Source organism: Aedes aegypti, chromosome 2, assembly GCF_002204515.2.
Source record: "Aedes aegypti strain LVP_AGWG chromosome 2, AaegL5.0 Primary Assembly, whole genome shotgun sequence".
NCBI lineage: Eukaryota > Metazoa > Arthropoda > Insecta > Diptera > Culicidae > Aedes > Aedes aegypti.
Window position 1 is genome coordinate 405,655,070 of NC_035108.1, and position 19,613 is coordinate 405,674,682.

General features: G+C 37.1%; 1 protein-coding gene across 1 annotated transcript in view; it reads left to right on the forward strand.

Annotated features, from left to right (window-relative positions):
* The first annotated feature begins 13,873 nt into the window (after positions 1-13,873).
* Positions 13,874-19,613, forward strand: part of LOC5575842 — a 165,260-nt gene continuing 159,520 nt past the window's right edge. The window contains exon 1 of the mRNA XM_021847254.1: positions 13,874-15,026. The gene's annotated coding sequence lies outside the window, so the exon portion shown is untranslated. The remainder of the gene's footprint in view (positions 15,027-19,613) is intronic.

The following is a 19,613-nucleotide window of genomic DNA, read 5'->3' on the forward strand; positions in this document are numbered from 1 at the left end:
ACTTTTTCGGGAATGCCTGGTGAATTCCTTGTACACATTTTAGGACAAATCTCTTCTAAACATCAAGAGATTTTCTATACGAAGTTCTTTGTATTCCAAAGCGGAATTTACGAAAGGGATCCAAAGAGGTTTTTATGGATTTTTAATGAGATTTAAGAAATATAGTTGAAGTTATAGTTCTAATTCATTTTTAACAGGTTTTCTGGCTATTTAGAGATTTTATAGGTTTCTTAGGGTCTTCTTCCGTATTACGGGTAGATTACTTTGTTTAACAGTTCTTGTTGACAGTTTTGTAACGGTTACGCAAACATAGAATGAAACAAGCCACTATTACGATGTAGCAGAATAACTTAATCAGCACCATGGTTTCAACTCATGAGTCAGGGTATTCTTCCTACTAGAATAAGTTATGAAATTAAAATATCTTATCAGATTAAAAAATTGTTTAACTTCACAGCTTAACTATGGCGTAGAAGTAGAAGCTAAACTTTTGCTATACTACAATACCGATGCGTGGTTAAAATCAGTTAGTGGTTAAAATTAGTTAGTTAAAATCAGGTCAGTGTTCTAAATTTAAATTACGCCTTTGAAATGGTTACAAACTGTTTTCATCATAATAAATAGCGGAATAGAACAGACACTTCACAAAATAATAAGGAGTGATAATGGTATTAAAATGATAAGTTCATTATTCATAAAAAGTAGGTATGTGAACGCGCGCCATGGCACCCAATGACATTCTTACTGATTATCAAGAGGTATCAGGTATAAGGCTTCCTAAAGCTTGCAAAAAAGATATCGTAACCCCAATCTCTTAAAAGCTTATGTATACCACTTATGATTTTTTGAAAATATATCCAAAAACCCCTTGAGAACCCAATATGACGTTTTGAATTTTTTTTTCTGGAGTTCTTCGGAATGCTTTGGGAATTCCTGTAATTTTTTTTTGGAAACCATTTGAGAAAGCTTAAAACTCCATTTGATGCCCTTCGAGAATTTTTTGAAAACATTTGTAAAAATAGTTGTGTTTGCTTGTATTAATTAAACAAAGTCATATATTTTAACTACAAACGAACCAAAACAATGAAATATATTGTCAGAAAACCGAATAGCAAGATCTGTTACAATTCTGCTGTAATTCTCTGGTTGGGTATCATCTTAGACCCATAAAGAAGATGAGACTTAGGTTATAATTTGGTAGAACGTATATATGATCTTCCCGCGTTACGGTTCAATTTTTTTTTCTTACGTTCATATTTAATTTACGATCCTTCATTTATATTTTCAACCTTTTAGTGGTAACTTGCAACGCAGGAGCTCGTTTTTGATTGAATATACCGTTTTGATTCATATTACGGACAGCTTCAAATTCCGGACACTCTCGTTTGTATGGGAAACATTTCACACGAAATGTTTCAATTTTCGCCGTCCAAAAGTTCTCATTTTCGAGACTCGTTTTATTAGGTTTTTTCCATTAATATCATTGCAAATTTATAATTCCATACTACCTTAGACGTCTCTTAAGTGGTTGAACGATTTCAATTGATGATTTGACTGTTCCATTAATGATTATCATGAGCTGTCCGTAATTCGAATCAAAGCGTCCGGAATATGAGGCAAAAGTGAGGGAGCGTCCGGAATAAGAATCATGAAAAGGCCACACGTTTTGATTTATTTAAAATTATTCAAGTTGCGGACGCGTATTCTTTACCCATCATCCGAAAGTTAAGGGCTTCCGACGCTCGATAACGCTAAAAAATCATAAAGAATGATTTATTTTGTATGGTCCAAGCTGGGTTATACTTCACTGAGGCCTTAAGTGTCCGTAATATGAATCAAAACGGTACTCAGTAAGGAGATGGACGTAAGGCCAAGAAGGTATCGTTTTCATGTTTAAAGAGGGAATTCGGTTTGTAAGTAAACATTAAGAAATAATCATGTTCTGGTTTATTATTTTTGTTCACATTTATATAGAAAAAAAAACTATTAATTCCTGCTTCAGATTCGTTAACACCATTTATTACATAACATTTTTGCACGTTCATCTGTTATTTTCCCTTAGAGATATTAGGCGATAAATGTTTCACGCCTATAATCTTTTGTTTCCTCACAAATCGTAAAACTTTCCACATAGTTACTCACCAGTGAAACACTTTTTATCTTTTGGCTTTTCAGTGCGATGGGCTCCTCGATACAGTGGCCTCAATGCGAAGTATTACTTCAATCTATATCTTTATGCGTCGGTTTTGCCCTTTTTCAACATTACCCACACTAAAGCACCATTCCATAGATCAAAAGACACTCTCTCCACCTTATTTATATTGAACCGCAAACAAAATCAGTAGCTTCATTGTTCAGAATTGAAATCAAACCAGAAAGTAAACCGAAATTCAATAGCACGTAAAAAGCTGAAGCTCAGATTGATTTCCCTTTTCACCTATCTCACTTAAAAATAAGTATTGACAGACAACTACCGAAAAGCTAAACATTACATATAATTTGCAATTGGATTAGATGGACAAATTGATGTGAAGATTTGCGAAAAAGTTACACGTCTTCTCAGTGAGAATCGAACTCACGACTCCCCGATCTCTAGTTGGGGCGCGTTAACCACTACGCCATGAGAGGACTCATGAACGCAGAAGTTAACCTGAATTCGATTTCAGCTCAATAATCACGTGATCCTCTTTCGCAAAGTGCACCTCTTTCGGAAGAATTAGATGCCCATCCAAACACAACGCTTTCTATATATATCCAATGCCTAGCCCGAGAGCGCATTGTTTTTTAGATATAGGAATAGCACACTACACTAGCCAGCAACTGCGCTGGCTGAGGTTTCTATTGTGTGGGCTTCCAATGGGTCGCGACGTTCTCAAACGACCGGTTACGGAACATGAGTCCGTTGCTCGATAAATACTTGTTTTAATTATGAATCGTGGTTTACGGCCAACCAGCCGAGTGGAAGTTTAACAACTACCGAAAAGCTAAACATTACATATAATTTGCAATTGGATTAGATGGACAAATTGATGTGAAGATTTGCGAAAAAGTTACACGTCTTCTCAGTGAGAATCGAACTCACGACTCCCCGATCTCTAGTTGGGGCGCGTTAACCACTACGCCATGAGAGGACTCATGAACGCAGAAGTTAACCTGAATTCGATTTCAGCTCAATAATCACGTGGTCCTCTTTCGCAAAGTGCACCTCTTTCGGAAGAATTAGATGCCCATCCAAACACAACGCTTTCTATATATATCCAATGCCTAGCCCGAGAGCGCATTGTTTTTTAGATATAGGAATAGCACACTACACTAGCCAGCAACTGCGCTGGCTGAGGTTTCTATTGTGTGGGCTTCCAATGGGTCGCGACGTTCTCAAACGACCGGTTACGGAACATGAGTCCGTTGCTCGATAAATACTTGTTTTAATTATGAATCGTGGTTTACGGCCAACCAGCCGAGTGGAAGTTTAACAACTACCGAAAAGCTAAACATTACATATAATTTGCAATTGGATTAGATGGACAAATTGATGTGAAGATTTGCGAAAAAGTTACACGTCTTCTCAGTGAGAATCGAACTCACGACTCCCCGATCTCTAGTTGGGGCGCGTTAACCACTACGCCATGAGAGGACTCATGAACGCAGAAGTTAACCTGAATTCGATTTCAGCTCAATAATCACGTGGTCCTCTTTCGCAAAGTGCACCTCTTTCGGAAGAATTAGATGCCCATCCAAACACAACGCTTTCTATATATATCCAATCCCTAGCCCGAGAGCGCATTGTTTTTTTAGATATAGGAATAGCACACTACACTAGCCAGCAACTGCGCTGGCTGAGGTTTCTATTGTGTGGGCTTCCAATGGGTCGCGACGTTCTCAAACGACCGGTTACGGAACATGAGTCCGTTGCTCGATAAATACTTGTTTTAATTATGAATCGTGGTTTACGGCAAACCAGCCGAGTGGAAGTTTTAACAACTACCGAAAAGCTAAACATTACATATAATTTGCAATTGGATTAGATGGACAAATTGATGTGAAGATTTGCGAAAAAGTTACACGTCTTCTCAGTGAGAATCGAACTCACGACTCCCCGATCTCTAGTTGGGGCGCGTTAACCACTACGCCATGAGAGGACTCATGAACGCAGAAGTTAACCTGAATTCGATTTCAGCTCAATAATAGTTCGATTCTCACTGAGAAGACGTGTAACTTTTTCGCAAATCTTCACATCAATTTGTCCATCTAATCCAATTGCAAATTATATGTAATGTTTAGCTTTTCGGTAGTTGTTAAAACTTCCACTCGGCTGGTTGGCCGTAAACCACGATTCATAATTAAAAACAAGTATTTATCGAGCAACGGACTCATGTTCCGTAACCGGTCGTTTGAGAACGTCGCGACCCATTGGAAGCCCACACAATAGAAACCTCAGCCAGCGCAGTTGCTGGCTAGTGTAGTGTGCTATTCCTATATCTAAAAAAACAATGCGCTCTCGGGCTAGGGATTGGATATATATAGAAAGCGTTGTGTTTGGATGGGCATCTAATTCTTCCGAAAGAGGTGCACTTTGCGAAAGAGGACCACGTGATTATTGAGCTGAAATCGAATTCAGGTTAACTTCTGCGTTCATGAGTCCTCTCATGGCGTAGTGGTTAACGCGCCCCAACTAGAGATCGGGGAGTCGTGAGTTCGATTCTCACTGAGAAGACGTGTAACTTTTTCGCAAATCTTCACATCAATTTGTCCATCTAATCCAATTGCAAATTATATGTAATGTTTAGCTTTTCGGTAGTTGTTAAACTTCCACTCGGCTGGTTGGCCGTAAACCACGATTCATAATTAAAACAAGTATTTATCGAGCAACGGACTCATGTTCCGTAACCGGTCGTTTGAGAACGTCGCGACCCATTGGAAGCCCACACAATAGAAACCTCAGCCAGCGCAGTTGCTGGCTAGTGTAGTGTGCTATTCCTATATCTAAAAAACAATGCGCTCTCGGGCTAGGCATTGGATATATATAGAAAGCGTTGTGTTTGGATGGGCATCTAATTCTTCCGAAAGAGGTGCACTTTGCGAAAGAGGACCACGTGATTATTGAGCTGAAATCGAATTCAGGTTAACTTCTGCGTTCATGAGTCCTCTCATGGCGTAGTGGTTAACGCGCCCCAACTAGAGATCGGGGAGTCGTGAGTTCGATTCTCACTGAGAAGACGTGTAACTTTTTCGCAAATCTTCACATCAATTTGTCCATCTAATCCAATTGCAAATTATATGTAATGTTTAGCTTTTCGGTAGTTGTTAAACTTCCACTCGGCTGGTTGGCCGTAAACCACGATTCATAATTAAAACAAGTAAGTATTGACAGGTTATGAATTCTAGTCCACCATGCATCCATTAACACGTTAACCTTGGCAATTTTGTAATGAAATTTTTCGATAAATCAATAAGTTTCATAATAAATCTTCGAGCTGTTATGCTGAGAATACCTATAAGTAGATGAAAACACCAAATTTAGTACTATACCATACAGTGCCGGATTTGAGCTTCGGGGGGCCCGGGTTAGATCTCATAAAGGGGGCCCCTCAATACAAAATTCAGCACGTTTCGAGATTCCACAATTTATAGTTTTAAATTTGAGTTTTGAATGAGATGTTCGGTCCTAGCCCCAAATGCAAAGGGGCTTACGTGACATTTTGATCGGTTATAAGCAATATACATTGCAAAAAAATCGACTTTTTTCGAGCTTCCCAAAAGTTTTTAGATGATTTTTCCAATGGGAAACATCTGATAATTTGTACAAGATTGATCAGTTTTTTTTGGCTTCTATATAATTTGTATGGATTGAAAATTGCTAAGTAACTTCAAGGTCGTTTTTCAAAGCTTTCAATCCCTTTATGTAGAAAATTGCATCTTGTCACTCTTCTATTTTTTTTTTAGTTTAGCCAAAAGGAACAAAATAACTAGTTGATATAATGAGAAACACGTTCTTCTAAATTGTATATGTAATGATCCTTCGTTTATAGAAATTTTAAAACACGAGCAAAGGTAGTATCAAGAATCCAACAATTTTGACTCAGACAGGGTAATGCTACTTTGTCACTCTCAAAAAACGCCCTTCTCTTCTCCAGGCACTACATATCCAGGAGAGTCGCTGGCAATCATCATTATCGCAACATCGAAAGTTTCAAGATGCTTAACGAACTATCTATTATGAAATCTAAAAGTAGGTTGTTGTGTACATTTTATATGGAATTTATAGATGGGCCAGTACAACTTCATCAACTACGGCATACAAAATAGAAAACAACTTAAAAACTAACTATCGCGTCACAAAATAATTTCCCGAATCCGGGCCTAATATCATTTAATTCCAAACTCTAGTGGAATTAAATGGTATACTACTAAATTTGTTTATTTCATCTACTGATAAGTTTCAATTTTTACAAATTGTGGAACAGTCTTGATATTTATAAAATGTGTTTTGTAAAATTCATGTTGTTCGAGAATTGGACTTAACATTTTTATTTTAAGTTTCAAGTTCTTAGGTTTTATACGAATCAGACTTGGCAGGAAAATTGTTGAAAAAGTAGTTATATTCTCAGCTACCTAGAAAAAAGGTTTCATCACCAGTAGTTGAATTATCCCTGTTTTTTGCTCTCAATTTCACTCCCAGAAATTCGTGCTTTTTCCGCTCGCCTTGATGAACAGGAAATCATATCAGATGGAGACGCACCATAGCTTACTCCCGTTTATTGGCAGTTCCTCCCCAACAGTAGGCATCTTTTTTCTTGCGCCTCGGAAGTTTTCTTATTTTTTGTGCCATGTGCGGAAAAGGATTGTGTAAGATGTTTGGCTTTTTACGGAGTGAATCTGGTCGGAGGCGGTAGGAATATTTATTTCCCTTGTATGGTAATAAAATCTAGCATTTGTTACCAGCAGGGCCTCCGTAATATTTTTTTTTTATAATTTGAGTTGAAACTTTTTCTTATTGGCCAAATATGTCCATTTTGTATTTCCAGATTGTATTGATTTATTTAGTCAGCTTTTGTCTCAATACTTGAATACATTTCATAATCTTTTGGGTTTCTTTTTATTTTAACCGAATTGTAAAATTTGCAGAGCTATGTACGTCACCTTGCTTGTAAAATGGCAAAAGTCAGCTGATATCGTTAAGCTTTCCAACGGATTATTGCGAGCTCATCACAATAATGGTCCATGTCTGCGTCGTCTTCGGCAAATTATTTATGATGAGGTGAAATAGAGTGGAGTTTGTCTAACGGCACATGAAAAGTACTTCGTGCCATAATGTGAGCTACATCTAGGATAACGCATCCAAGCTGATACACGTTGATTAAATTATGTGACGTATTATGGACATGAGCATGAATGAGTTCAAGTTCGATGGAATGGTGGGATTCCATAACACATAACCGTTTTTTCCTGCCATAACATATTAGATTTAGCTCATTTTTTCTACCACCTGACGATGTGCTGCTAAATGATTCTTTTCAACGTGAAAGTTGAGGAAAGGAAAATAGAATCAACAATTATGCTAATTCAAAAACTCATCGCCATGGCATAATTTGCATGTCCGATGAATGGCTGTACTGTACATTTTATGGCTTGGAAAAAAAGAAATCATGATTTGTACCTCGGTTGTGAATTAAATTTCCCCACAAGACCAACCGATTGTGGAAAACTCAATTTATGGATTCTATTTTTATAATGAAAAGCTTAAAACGGATACAAACATTTGTTAGACTGGCGAGATTTTCACCTCACGTGCGGGTTGAGATACAAGTGGTATACTTGCAGGCTGAACGATGTTAATTCGTGGTTGAATTGAAGTTCACGATTTTTCTCCCTCAAATTTGGATTGTTTATATCGAGCTAAAACCGAAAATTTGTTGAGCTGTGTTTAAGTAGATTTAGCTTATTTTTATTCAATAGAAAGGGTTTCAAAAAGGTATCCCCAGCTCTGCAGTAAGTCTGCAAAACTAGACCATGCTTCGAATACATGAGGTCGTTGAAATTCAAGTGTCTTAGCAGATCTTTGTTGATTTCTCGATATCCCATTCATACTTTTTAAGTACGAATTATTTTCACATCTTGTTGTGACCCTTTGATTAATTTTTATAGAAATCTCTGAAGTCATTTCTATGAGGATATTTATGAAAAAAGCCTGATAAATTGCTGAAAGAATTCTTACAATTAATAATAAACGAATTCAGGTAGGAGTACAATGTTAATGCCATGGAAAAATTTCACGATTCATCCATAAAATAAACCTTAAAAAATTATAATTGAACTTTTTGAACGTTCTCCAGGAGTACTCCCTGTTTTTTTCAAAGAAATTTCCGCAAAAATACCTGTAAAAAATAGAGAAACCTACAATGGATTGTTTTGAGAATTTTACCGAGAAATAATTTGAGAACTGTTTTGCAAAAGTCTTTGTAGAAATTCCTCAAGAAGCACCTTGCATAAAACTTGAAAAAAAAACTTTTTTTCGGTAATATTTTATGTCGATAATCTTTTATTCATTCCATTATTTGAGAAATGTAATCCATTCATAAACCGCTCTAGATCGACCTTAGAATCTATCTGTCGTTCAAATTTATTATGGCGTTTTTCAATACATTGCATCCCTGAAGTCAAATCTGACAATGTATGTACACATAAATCGAAGCTCAATGACCTGGTTTTGGATTCAATACCCTTTCTGCCGTTCGACTTCCCGCGCCTCCATTGCCACCCAAAAGCCTTCCGTTTTCAATTAATATTCATTCACAACCCTTATCATCTCGCGTTTTATGGCATGCTCTCTCTCGCTTCGTTTTTCCATTCTACAATGAGCGCTTCTAAGGCCTCCTTCAAATGGAAGGGCATTTGATTAACACTCCACACGCGGAAATTCTCCAATCAATCTGATTAAGAGCGTCTCTTATCATTACAGCGTTTGGTCGGAGCATTTCTCAGAGAAACGTGAATCAAAAACTCTCTCTCGCACATTGAGTATGACTAGCACCATCATGCACATAACTTCCGCGTTCCACATCGAGATACGTACCACCCTACTAAGGGTATGTGATGTTGCGAACGATTCTTTCAAAAAGCCGTCGAAACGGAATTCAGACGAAATTTATGTTATCCAATTTCGTTTATTTCTTCAAATTGACTATATATCGTCGATATTTGCGAAAAATGCACAACAAACGAAATATTATGGAATGTTGCGAAGAAGAACATTCAAAACATTGCTTACTGAGAGGTAATATTTTCTGTAATAACTTTATAGAAGGAGGGAAATATTCTGTAATGAGCTGAGGGCCCGGGTCATATCTCATGAAGGGGCTCTCTATACAAAATTCATTTGAGTTTTGAACGAAATGGTCGATCCAAACATATGAAGGGCCCAAATTCAAAGCAGTGTAAAGGACACTTTCGTTTGTTAGCTACAGTATGGCCCATAAAAAAATGCAAAAATTGTTTGAACGTGAATTTAGCATCCACAAGCGTTATTTTCATTGTTTTTGCTGGTGAATGTAATTTCTGATTATTTTAGTATATTCTGTTACAACTTCGCTACCCAGGACAATTGTTGTCATATTTTTCTTACTGTCCTAAATAATGTAATAAAGCAAAGAAGTTCAAAGGTTTTGTCCGCCTAAAGCTAGAAACAGCGTCTGATTGACGTATACTCTGGTGATAAACTTTCCACCTTTAAAAATCACACTTTATTGTTGAAAATTTTAGTTTGTTTGGTATCATAGGAGGGAGGAGTTCTTAGAGAACGTGTTTTTCATGATCACAATAAAATATTTTGTTAGGGCCATAGTTTTGGGGGCATTTGCGTCTTATAGGTTTGATATGCCTTAATTTTTTGTCAAAGTTGAATAAAAAATAAATACGGAGGCCTTTGACAGATTTTTGCAGATGAAATTTGTTCCTTTGGTTAGATACAACGTATATCAATACTAGCTCATAGGTTTTGAGCAAAACGAAGCCGCTTATCACACTTATATGGAGGTTCAAACAAAGCTCTCCAAAATGAGCCGTTTTTCGAAAATATGTTTTTGTCTCCAATGACCCAGGTATGAACCAATTCTATTATTTGATCTGGGCGTATGCTGGAGACAAGGCCTGTGAAGAATCTCACGCCATCATTGATGTTTAAGAAGCTTCCATCACACAGATATTGAACTCGACCTCCGCATGATAAAATTTAAAGGGATATTTCCAATCCCTCTCTGGTAAGGTGAAAGTAACAGATAAAAATCAGGTCCAAAGCAAAAAACTGAGTCTAAATAGATTAAACAATACAAGTAATGAATAATATTTATGTTTCATTCACATTTTCCATGTTAAAACTACCATAAAACGTGATATGACGATTTTCGCATTTTTTTATGGGCCATACTGTATATACATTGAAAAGTTCGACTGTTTTCAAGCTTTCCAATAATTTTTTATGTGATTTTTGCGTCCGAAGGGCCCATACTTTCTGGGACACCCTATATTTCTGACAAAAAAAAACAAAGAATAATTGATTTGCGAAAAACTTTGGAAATACAAGCCAATGATTCAAACTGATGAGTCAACTCATGCTGATGCTTTGACTTTTGAGTTGCATGAGCTACATTGCCGTTATACGCATAATTGTTACATGTTCCAAAATATAAAAGAAAAACGGGATATAAGTTTTTGGCACATTTATTCTCCGTATTGATAAACGTTATGACAAATTTGAGCAATATAAAGCAATGGGTATTCTTTATTGTCAATATTTGGCTTTAGCGAAAGAATGTGCATTTTGCTATGAAATTCAAAGTTGGACGGTTATGACTAGAAATACCGAGTTTTGGAGGGATTTCTACGAACAAGAGTCCCACTAGTTGTAGCAGAAAGATTTTGGCCAATCACATTTGTCTTGATGGTAGCTTTGACATGAATTTGAAGTTGACAAAGTTGAAGGAAAAGTCGTATGAAAGAAGTGAAGGTAAGAAAGTGAGACCGAAGAAGAGACTCTTTCAAAAGTTTCAGGAAAATCATTTACATGAATGCAACTTCACACCGCACAAAAATACAAGCGACAGACGATATATGATTTAGACATGAATTCGGAAATTCAGGGACATCTAATGTTCAGACGCCAATATGCATGGCCAAGCAAATTATTGAAACTATATCAAATTTGCCGTCAAATGCTACCATATGCACCCAATTTATTTTTTTTAAATGTTTTTTTTTTTTAATTCAGGCAGAATTTTGCCTATTTCAATTAATTGTCTATCCCTCCTGTACAATAATCTTATAACACTATGATGTGAAACGGGCAATGTTCCACAAGGGATGTAAAGCCAAAGTAAGAAGATGATATAAAAACGATTTTACACAGCTCATTGAAACCTATAAATTTACACTTTATTTAACATTGATGCTGAGAAATACATAGAACTTCAGTAGCGAGACAGTTATGCGTAGAAATATAGCAGTAGGACGAATTGACTTGGTATGCTTTTAAAATAGTCTTTGAACAAATTTTTGTTCAAATTGTTTTATAATAATATAGGTTAAAATAAAGTTTCTGGCTACAAAAACTGTAAAATGACAAAAAGTAACATGGAACAATTATGCGTACCGTCGATGGGGGTGACAATGGGCCTAGGGGGTGAGATTGGGTCAAGACGGAAAAATATGTTTTGTGAAATATTTCAGCTAAAAACGCTGATATTACTAAAATTAATAATTCATATGTCAGGGAACATATTATTGCACATAATTCATAACAATATACATTTTTAGAAATAGTAGTTTTTGTTTACTACATCAATAAACTTGCATGTTGAAACTAGATAAAATTTACAACATTAAATTTCTCCTGTACAAAGTATCACGCATGTACTCTAGCCTCTATCGTTGTATTAGTAGAATGTTGAAAGTCTTTTCATTACACATCATAGGTATTTTCCGGAATCTGTTTCCCACAAAAAAATCATTTTTTTCGGTACAATGTCTAAAACATTGGGTGAGATTGGGTCAAGCAAGAACGATAGTAAATGAAATTCCAAGTCCACTTTTTTGACATTTTACGGTGCCGGGTGTTCTCTTTTTTCATTAAGATGTGTTTATTCTTTCTAAATACAGCATCTCTGAAAGATCAAACAAGTCTACTTGAGTATTCCGTGCATTGAATAACAATACAACACATTTTGACAAATTCTCAAACCAGCAACTGTGTTTCGTGCGCAGCAACATCGTAAATTTTTATCAAAAGGGTGTTTTTTTCTAAATTTGATTATTTATCAGTTTTTTTTTTCATATTATAGAAACATCTCACGGAAGTACAAATGAGTTGGATCGCTGAAATACTGGGATTATGACGTCAACTTCTGCCTGGAATTTATTGATCGTGGAATATCGCACCGAAATTTAACTATTTGCGAAGGATTAAAATAATCACTGTTTCAGTACAACCTTTGGGGAAACTGAATGGGCTTTATAGCAACGGGGATGAGACTTTGAAGACAATTTGAGGGAAAAACCAAGAAAATTTATGTAAACTTGACGATGAATGTTGGGTTTATATATTTTTTCTCATAGCTCTTCAATTTTCAGAATAATCTTTCTTTTAAGTGGGTTTATCATACTTGTGAAACATCTTAGATATCTTTTTATCTTGTTTGCATCGTTTTTTGTCAATATTTTTCTGTTGTGAATGGTTTTGAAATCATATTCTCAAAAACAAGTTATTTCAATTACAGTGACCCAATGTCACCCCCTCTATGGGGTGAGATTGGGTCATTTTTCATTCACTTGTGGTGCCGCTGTGAATAAATGTTTGTCTTCAATTTGTTGAACAGTTGTTAATGTACCATCAAAGTACATACACACCAAATTTGAAGTTTATTGGAGTTAAATTGCGATAGTTATTCAAAAAATAAATCGCACATATCCCTTTATGACCCATTGTCACCCCCAACGACGGTATATGAGAATTTGATATTTTAGCAAAGCAGTTCGTATCTAGTTTCACGAAACATCTCCATACTTTGTTTCGTTTCGACGTAATTAGTACTAGGTATTTCATAAACCGCCTATTGCATGTCGCATACCCTTACATCCAACACAATGTTTATCGTATGGTACCGCATCATAACAGTCCAACCCGGCCAACTCCAGAGAGGGATGTGTACAATAGACACTTGAAAAGTGCGATTTCTTTAATTCTTGTGTATCATAGAATTGAGTGCATCATATGTCATAATATAACTAAACTGCAACTTTAAACATGATTCACTTACAAAAAATTGTCCGAATGAACGTTTAGCCCAATTTGCCCATTTCAAAATAATAGTCTGTTCTTTTGAATTATACTGTTACAGTAGGCATTTACACTATGCTGATAGTACTTCAAACATATTTTTCCCTTCTTTGAAGGTAGGCTATTCCTTTGAGTTGTTTCGCATTATTTAGCAAATATTCTTTATTTGGCCTAATCCACATATGCCGAACATCCGTATGGAAAACGGGATGTCAACTGGGAAATTTTCCTGAATACTTAATTTTTGATTTTTGACTCAAGGAAGTTAGAACAAAATGATCAGTTCAGATTTAGTAATCCTATCGGTTCAGTTCCAAATTCATGAACACCACAAGCGATTGTATTTAGGGCTACCCAGAAGAGCGAGAGCACCATTCTCTCGCAAGAGCAGCGTGATTTTCCCAACCATCAACAACGATGCCTTGTTTGATCTTTTCCCAGCTTCGCCATCGTGAGTGAGTGAGTGAGCAGCATCAGGGTGGAAAATCGCTCTCACAGTAGCAGCAGCATGTCTCAGGTCAACCCTAGGGCTGAATTTTGGAAAATTTTCCTCGCTCTGTTATAATCGGCTCGTCACACGGAACGGGTGTTCGCTGCGTTCGGTTCCAGGAGGTTTCTGATTGGTGGCACTGAGTTTGTGTATGGTGGAAGTAAAATTTGGAACATCAGCCCGTGGATCAGATTAGATGCGGAAGAGTGCAGGAGTTTTCCCAGCATTGGTCGGGAAATTTGAGTGAAGAAGTGCACTGATATCAATTGGTGGCGGAAGTGCTCTTGCAAAGTTTGACCTCTTCTCCGGAGGTTGAAAAACTAGGTCCCCCAGGAAAACTCTACTGCTGCCACTTGACTGTGCTGCGGTTGCTGGGTCACGGAAGCTGTGGTTTTTGCTGCTGCAGATTTCAACCTCGGTGAGCATTTCCCCACTGACAAAACAAAGATAAGCGTTATTTGCTGGGCCGAAGTGAGTGGGTAGTGAAAATCTTCGCTGATGCTGTGTTAGCTGGATTGAATGTGCTTTTTGTGGCTTTGTTCTGCTTTTCATCGCAAATGAGATGATTTTGGCGTTGGTATGATTAAGAGGATTGCAAGAGAACGTCTCGTGTTAAAAAGGAAATCTGGTGAAGTCATAGTCATTTATTATATTGAGTGAACTGTATCTAAATCAAGTGAAAAAGATAGCCTGTTCTGACGAATTGTGCGGATTGTGCATTTTCCCCGAAAACATTCAACCAGGTTTTGGGGCCTCCGATGCACATAAACCAACACACCAGCAGAGGTAAAACGCTTCTACCCAGAGATGGTGCAAGCATACAACTTTGACTACGTCATAGAGTTAGTGGCATAAGAAGAGAGAGATACAGAGAGAGCACGTTGTCGAATAAAGTGAGCAACAGACTTCCCTGAAGTAGTGACGTCGTCACAACCCGTTGCGTGAATATATCGTGCTGGTTACTCAAAAGCGTGCGTGGAGTTCGGAACGTGAAGTGAATAATCAGGAAATTTATCCTGCCGATGAGCAGTGAGCAAAAGAAATAGTGAGAGGTGTGTGTGTGAAGTGGCTTGTAGAAGAGCCGATTGAAGCGGGATTCAATTTGTTGGAGAACGAAACCCAGGAAGAGGAATATATCGAGGAGGAACTAACGGGAAGGCGTACGCCAGTGGGTGAACAATTTTGGCCGAAAAGGAAAATGGTGCCAAGGTAAGCTTACAAGCAATTACAGCAATCTTTATTTATGTGTGGAGGCGGCAAGGCAAAAGGGTTATAGAGAAACATTTAAGGAAAAATTTACAAGCCTATATTTTTTGGAGATAATAATCGTTCGTAGGAGAGCAGTAACTAGGAAACGCATTCAGAAACTATAATGCTATAACAGCAAGTCTCGTGTAGTCAAGTAAGAATCCTAAGATTTCGACTTTGTGAAACTTAGCTAAACTTATGAATTCGCTTAGAGATTATTGGTGTTCTCGGATACATGGTGAACTACCACCGAAGAAAATTATAAAACGTTTTCATAATTCTCGAATGCTCTCTTATTTTGACCTCAAAGACAATATTTATTCTGATATCAGGGTGTAACTTTTGTAGCAATCAGTAGATTGTCAATACCGTTTAGATTCATATTACGGACGCTTAAGGTTTCAGTGAAGTATAACTCACAAAAAAGCATGTAAAATAAATCACTCCGTATGATTCCTCCGCGTTATCGAACCTTCAAGCCCCTTAACTTTCGAATGGTGAGTGAAGATTTCGATTCCGAAATATGAATAATTTTAAATAAATAGAGATGTGTGTACTTTACATGATTCTAATTCCGGACGCTTCCTTACTTTTGCCTCATATTCTGGACACTTCGATTCTAATTCCCGACAGGTCAAATAAACCATTAATAGAAAAGTCAAATCATCAAATGAAATCGTTAAACCACTAGAGAGACGTCTAAGGAAGCTGGGCATTATAAATGTTCATAGCTATCTATGGAAAATGCTTGTTAAAACGAGTTTTGAAAGTGAGAACTTTTGAACGGCAAAAATTGAAACATTTCGTGTGAAATGTTTCCCATACAGAGTGTCCGAAATTCGAAACTGTCCGCTTGTAGAAAACCGGTTCCAATTACAATGTGGGCCATATGTAGCACTGTCGTCGATAAATTCATCTTAATAGAGAAGTAACAAGTAATAATTTTGATACCTTCTAGTCTTAGATGTTATTTATTGATGTTTTATTAGATGTGCATTTAATCAGAACAGATGTAATAAAGCATTAAATATTGAAAAATGCTTTGTAGATACCTATAGATGCACTTGCAAAAATGTTATTAGACGACCAAGTTCGTTGGCAAAGATTTGTGTTTAGAAGAAACTGTTTAATGTCCATTAATGCCAATTCGTAAAAGCTCATCTTGCTTGTCTTACAAAGAATGTGATAAAACTCCTAAGACTGCACAAACTCACGTTAAAGTATTCCCAATTCTAAGCTGTCTGATATATGTTACAGGAATTCAGTTTATAGTATCATAATGTCGATTGATAATCATATGAAAAAAGAACGGTGCTAAATTCTGAGTAAGCCAGAACAAGAAAAAACAAATTGCAAATCATCCACTCGTATCTATATTAGACGTGCTAAAAAACTAAAAGAGACTACTAAAAAACTTTCCCTACTGCTCCTGTGCATTTCGTTCCTTCACGAAAAGTCGTTCTCCGCTTCTGCATTTTGAGCCCTCCTGGTTGACCAGCTGGATGCCGAAGTCGGTCCAGCGATTCTGGTTGGAGGATGACTTCCGGTTTGCAGGCGCCCCGACGGCTTATTACCGATAGGTACTACGCTACGCCCGCTCTATTCGGTCTAGTACCCGACGGAGGATCTAGCCTACTCCGAGCGCGACCCGAAGCTTTCTGGTCTTTGTGTCATCTCCTTTCTTCTGGTCTTTATGTCTTTATGTCATCAGGAACGACATAGGTAATTTGCGTTATCCCTCTGTTCATCGCATTCCAAGTGCTTTCATGCTGGCAGATGTTCTGCACGATGTTGTCTGGATTTAGGACGCTTGCGGTTTCTGACATAATCTCGCTTCGTATCAGAGTTGCTCGCTGTCACTATCAACGCTTAAAATTTACTGATTTGTACAGGCCGACTGCGATAAAATTCTGATTAATCTATATTACCGTTTTGATTCATATTACGGACACTTAAGGCCTCAGTGAAGTGATACTTATCGAAAAGCACATACAATTAATCAGTTTGTATGATTCCTTCGCGTCATCGAGCCTTAAAAACCCTTAGTTTTTGAATGGTGGGTGAAGATTTTGATTCCGCAACATGAATAATTTTAAACAAATGAAAATATGTGGACTTCCCATGATTCTTATTCCGGACGCTTCCTTACTTTTGCTTTGATTTCCGGAAACTTTGATTCCAATTCCGGACAGCTCATGAAAATCATAAATCGAGAAGTCAAATTATCGATTGAAATTTCCAAACCACTCAACAGACGTCTTAAGCAATTGGGCATTGTAAATTTTCATAGATATTCATGAAAAATTCTTATTAAAAAAGGCTTTGAAAGTGCGAACTTTTGAACGGCAAAAATTGAAACATTTCGTGTGAGTGTCCGGAATTAAAAGCTGTCCGTAATATGAATCAAAACGGTACATCAACATCATGCTGTCTACTTCATCACCAGTGCATTGATGGTGATAAACTATGGATATCACTGATGGATTAAGTTTAGCCTTAAATTAAGTAAATAAAATAGCAATTTATCAGTACGATATTTTTGACAGTGCTGCAAACAGATTAAAACAATGTGTTGGTCACTGAAAAACATTAAAAGCATGGATAATTACCACGTACTCACTCATTCTGCAGTGATTATGATCTAGAGTGCGATGTCGCATCACTGCTGTTGGTTGTCAAATCAAAATGATATTAATAGCTCGCAAGTGATATTGATAGTTTTAGAGCATCAGCCATCAGCTGATATGATTGATATTAAGCAACTCTGCTGCGTACCGCTTTGACTCATATTCCGAACACTTGAGCCCAACAGTGACTTCAAATGCATCTGATTGGCATAAATTGGCTGATATTCGTTTAAATTTTAATTATTTCGCAAAGTCTAACAGTTAGCTCTTGAGTGTACCGATAATAATGTTGATTTGGTTAGTTTTAATATTGGTTGTACCGTAAAACGGGGTAACTTTGATAGTTTTTTCCGAAGAAAACTTGAATATTTATGCATGCTGTTTCAAAGAATAATAATTTATGTTTTTAAAACAAGTACTGGCATCCTAGCTATCGATTGCAGTCGATAGATTTCCAAAAGATTTATTATGAATGGATATATAATTTTTCATATGATCGAAAGTTGGTTTTTTGTTTTGGGGTAACTTTGATAATGGAGTAGGAATCGAACAAAATTGAATGAATAACGAACATTTGTAGGGCATTGCATACCTCTAGGCGTTTAACGTTGTATGGAAATTTCTGACTTAGATTACAAAAATGGTCCCAGTTTGTGAAAATGCTATTCGCTAAGAGATTTGAGATCATATTCAAGTTCTATGATAACTAGGCTATCAAAGATAAGTGGCCAACTATTAAAAACTACGTCAAATAGTGATCGTAGAACAGATTGTTTGTAAACGTTTCGAAAATGATAAAATTGTGTCAATTTTTAATATTCTTATAAAAAGCTTCAAATGCACTTGATTCCAATGAAAATAGCTTTGACATGAAGTGTCGTACTAATACTTTTTACTTTTGCATTCGTTTTGCTTAACTGATTAGCAGAAACTTCGTTATTTCGTTCAATATGTTGTGGGTCTCGCACTATCAAATTTACCCGCATTATCAAAGTTACCCCGTTTTACGGTACTTAAAAGTATGGAACAACATTTTGATTCAAATGCCGAACACTGTGTTTATTCTGTCTCATATTCCGAACACCTTGATTCAAATTCCGAACAGCACAAATAAACCGCATTCAAATGAAAAATTTCGCAAATTAATTTATTTGAGCTTTTTCTACTGGTCTCAAACTAGAGAATCATCACTACTCCTGCGGAATAAATTATATTGGAGACGTTAAAATTGAATTGCAATTGACTACCATTTCCTTGTAATTTGATGACATATTTCAGTGAAACATTTCAACCAAATCGCCATACAAAAACCGAGTGTTCGGAATATGAGTCTGTTCGGAATTTGAGACAAAACGGTATATCCATGAAGCGAAGGCAGTCGAATTTAACGTGCTCCGGTGTTTCCCCGATATTTATACAGGCCGGACAATGTGGAGACTCTGCGTGTCCGAATCTGAGCAAATATTTCCGGAAGCATCCATGGCCTGACAAAACTGGGTTAGGAAGAAGTTAGCTTCTCCATGTTTCCTGTTCGTCCACACCAACACGTTAGGAATCAGTCTGTGGGTCCACCTTCCTTCCTCCTAGTTATTCCACTCCTGCTGCCACTTGGCCATTGTATCCAATCTGATGGTATTTCTCACATTCCTTGTGTCCCTTTTCTGGTAGCTTTGCTATGACCTCAGCCAGAGTGATGCAGATGGGGATCATTTCGGCGACAATTACACCAAGGTGCTTTAAAGAGCGCTTCGATGAGATTGCTTGTCCTTCGGCGTAAATCCCGAACTGCTGAACCACCTTGCAGTTGCTGACCAGCACCTCCTCCGTTTTGTGATGAGCCAACTGCAGCTTGATTTCAGTCATCCCCGATTCAATGGTATCTAGCAATTCCGTTGTCAGCATCTCCACCTCCTTCGCTATA